This window comes from Portunus trituberculatus, chromosome 44 (assembly GCF_017591435.1).
Source record: "Portunus trituberculatus isolate SZX2019 chromosome 44, ASM1759143v1, whole genome shotgun sequence".
NCBI lineage: Eukaryota > Metazoa > Arthropoda > Malacostraca > Decapoda > Portunidae > Portunus > Portunus trituberculatus.
In genome coordinates, this window is record NC_059298.1 from 15189614 (window position 1) to 15194058 (window position 4445).

Here is a 4445-nt window from a genome sequence, read left to right on the forward strand (position 1 = left end):
GATGCTGGAAACAGGTGAAGGATGAGGGAGAAATTGGGAGGAAGGAGAGTGAGTAAGATATGTTGGTGAAGTAAACAGGTAAAGTAAGGTAAGATAAGGTGATATGAGAGAGAGAGAGAGAGAGAGAGAGAGAGAGAGAGAGAGAGAGAGAGAGAGAGAGAGAGAGAGAGAGAGAGAGAGAGAGAGAGAGATAAAGCAGGGGCGTAAAGAGATAAACAGCAAAGAAAACAAAGGAAAAACACCAAACCAAACCAAACGATAAGGAAAAAGAGACAAACAGTTGACGACAATAATAAAAACAACACATATATAAACAAGGAAGGTGACTCTGGCAAGGAACTAAAAATAAGAGTGTGGATGAGGTTACTCGGGGACAGATGACAGAGAAGGAGAGAGGGAGTGGTGATGTCAGGTTGTGAGTCACCCGTGCTGGCCCCTGACCGTCTGCCTCGCCTTACGTGCATGAAGTCAGGAGAGGCAGGAGAGAAGGAGAGGAGGCGAGCAGGCAGTGAAGTATGCATGACCTCCTTACCTTCCCCCCCTCCTCCTCCACTTACCGAAGCACCATTACCTTGTTTGCTGATAGTATAGGAGTCATGCGAGAAAATACCGCTATTCAGTCCATTTTTTCGTTAATTTTCAGTTAGTCATCAATCCGTCAAATATTTCAGCTAAAAAAATGACAGTTTAAAAGTTCATGCCTTCAGTTAATTAGTGAATAACTCTAGTACTCAAATTGTGTTGAGAGAGAGAGAGAGAGAGAGAGAGAGAGAGAGAGAGAGAGAGAGAGAGAGAGAGAGAGAGAGAGGGGATTGGATGAGAGAGGTATGGAGAGGGAGGATGGCAAACGTGAGAATGCAAAAGGGAAAATGGTGGTGGTGGTGGTGGTGAGTAGTAGTAGTAGTAGTAGTAGTAGTAGTAGTAGTAGTAGTAGTAGTAGTAGTAGTAGTAGTAGTAGTGCAAAAACCATTATTGTTATCATCACTACTATTAACATCACCATTTTACGTACATGGAAGTTTCACCATCATCAGCATCAGCATCACCACCACCATCACCATCACCACCACCACCACCACCACTACCACCACCACCACCACCACACAGCTGTCGCCGGCCACACTAACACCACAACTGAGCGGGTAGGTGTGGCCAAAGTGTATGTATGGCTACACTTAAATATATACTACACACACACACACACACACACACACACACACACACACACACACACACACACACACACACACACACACACATATAAGGGACGTCTACCTCTCACGGCCAAAGAAAGAAAAAGGAACAAAAAAAAAAATAGATGAGGAGGAGGAGGAGGAGGAGGAGGAGGAGGAGGAGGAGGAGGAGGAGGAGGATGTGGAAAAGGACAAAGGAAAAAGGATAAAAAAACACATGCCAGAGAATGAAAAAGAGGGAAGAAAAAACAATTAGTTCGTTGAAGGTGAAACAATGGCGGAGGAGGAGGAGGAGGAGGAGGAGGAGGAGGAGGAGGAGGAGGAGGAGGAGGAGGAGGAGGAGGAGGAGGAGGAGGAGGAGGAGGAGCAAGAGAAAAATGCATGCCAACTATAGGAGAAAAGATACTTAAAATAAAGCCAGAGCGAGAGAGAGAGAGAGAGAGAGAGAGAGAGAGAGAGAGAGAGAGAGAGAGAGAGAGAGAGAGAGAGAGAGAGAGAGAGAGAGGAACAGGTGGGATGCAGCTGGGTATTTCCGTTTTCTCTCTCTCTCTCTCCCTACACACCTGCCCTGAGTCACGTGTCCAGCCTACTGATGACTTAATCTTCCAAATCATTACGTCATTTTTTGTTTACATTACGACACTCTTTGTAATAGTCATTTTCTAATTAACACACCTAACCTAACGTAACCTAATATAAGCAAACTAACATATCCTAGCTAACTTGAACTGCTCTAACCTAACCTTCTAAACCAGTAGTTCCCAAACCTTTTCCGGACCGCCACCTCCTTGGCTCCCACTCACACCACTGGAGCAACCCTACCCACACAAACACAAACAACCGGATACAACCATGAATAACTTAACACTCACACACCTTCACCAGCTGTGAGCTACAGTAGGACAGATTGACTGACCCTTGCCACCACTACCTCTCAATTCTCGAGTCTGTACCTGATCGCTTCACGTCCAATAGAGAGGCTGTAAGTTCAATTATCATGAATATATCGGTACAGTAATCACATTGATATAGTTTTAAGATTGGTTGGCTGGTGATGTATGGACACTGATAATAATAGTACGTTTTTGGATTCATTAATATCAAAAGTTGAAATTCTCAATACCAGAATACTTTTGGACTGGTTGTGATGTCTATGGCGCCCCACCTCCGCCCCTCATGGATCCTTCCAACGTCCACAGGGGATCGGCACCCCCACCAACTTTTGGGAAATCCTGTTCTCAATAATGTAGTTAATGCCTTCTTGTGTGTCATGTGAAAAAAAATAATAAACGTGTCTTTGGTAAACAAGATTATCATTGTTATTATTATCGTTATTATGTATTATTTTTATTGTCGATTTCATATATCTATCCAGTATTCTTTTTATTACAGTATTCACAAATGTGTTATTTTTTATCTCTCTTTCCCGTCTTCTTTTCTCTCTTCTCTCTTTTTTTTTCTTCCTTCCTTTCCTGAATGTTTTCTTTAACTTGACTCATCTGTTTACTCTCACTTTCATGGACCTGTGTTAGTTTCCGTCCGTCCGTCCGTCTGTCTGTTTGTGACTGTCTCTGTCTCACTGTCTTTATATTCTTCCGAGTCTCTGTTCCTGTCACCTCTTCTCCTTTCTTTATCCTTCTAACGCAGAAGAAAACGCGGTGTGACATTTCCTCAGAAGAAAATTAGGCCAAATACTTAACTCGGAAAAATAATACAAAATGTTTTTGCTTGTAGCCTAGGAGAGAGAGGGAGAGAGAGAGAGAGAGAGAGAGAGAGAGAGAGAGAGAGAGAGAGAGAGAGAGAGAGAGAGAGAGAGAGAGAGAGAGAGAGAGAGAGAGAGAGAGAGAGAGAGAGAGAGAGAGAGAGAGAGATATGGGGGAGGCGAACAGACACACAAGAAGTCATAAATATAAACCTGCAAACAAATACATACATAGACAGCAAACAAACAAGCTTACCAGTATTCAACCAATGTAGAGATCAAAACTTTGCCAGAAATGGAACTTGCTATGAATCTCCAGCTATCGTAACTAATCTGAGCATTCTATCATATTTCCCAGCAGCACACGGCGGCGGGGAGTCAAGGGAGGGAGGGGGAAGTGAAATGAAGGGTGTGGGCTCAAGTCTGCCTGTGTTCTCCCCGTGACCAACAGGAATGCCTCACGCAGTTGGCATCCTGTGCTGAGACAATTCTTAGCTGACCATTGATATAAAGAGAAATGTGGCATGTTGTGTGGAATGAATAAATAAAGAAAGTGAATAAATGCATAAACAAATAAATAAATAAATAAATAAACGAGTAAAAAACTGAATTAATACATACAAAAGATTGATAAATAAAGAATAACAGTAAAAGCAGCAACAACACCAGCAGCAGTAGCAACAACAACAACATCAACAATAACAATAGCAACTGATAACAATAGTGATAATAACAAAATTCTGATCCACCGCTAATAAACACTAACTTGACATAAAAAGAGGCTTTCTGACATACCTAATTCACTGTTTTTCAATATTCTAATTAACATGAATTTTCTTCCTGAAATTCGTTAATTTTGATTGAGTTGACACGGAAATTACAAAACAAAACTTTTTAAATGATTCATCCCACATTTTGGAACAGTTTCATTGACTCAACAAGCTGAAACTTAATGAAACTTTTAAAATAATCCACATTCTCTTCTTACATCTCAGAAGGGCGACATGAAGCAGTGATGAGACTTAAAACATTCCACCTCATACTTTTTTTTTCTCTCAAGCTCGTTAAATTGACACGATAAGATACAAATAATGAAACTTTAAAATATTCCATTCCACACATTCTCTTTGTGCATCTCAGGAAGGTGACATGAAATAATGGTGAGACAACGCATTCCACCTTATATTCTTTCTCACGCTCATTAACCCCTTCAGTACCCTTCCTATTAATTCTGCTTACTATTTGATGAATTTACACAGCTTCAGAAACTCATGTGGGACTGAAATAATGAAGACTCTACTGGACCATTAATCTTCTGATCTCCATAGACTCTTCCTAATGCAAATATAAGCGTCTAATAACACCCAGAATTCATAATAAAAATGCGTCCCAGTACTGAAGCGGTTAAACTGACGCAATTCAGATAAATAATAACGCAGCTTCAAAATATTCCACATCTTTTCTTATTGAGCCTTAGAAAGTTGACATAAGCTAAATAATAAAGAAAATCAATCAATTAAAAAAAAAAACCCATCTCATACTAACATTGC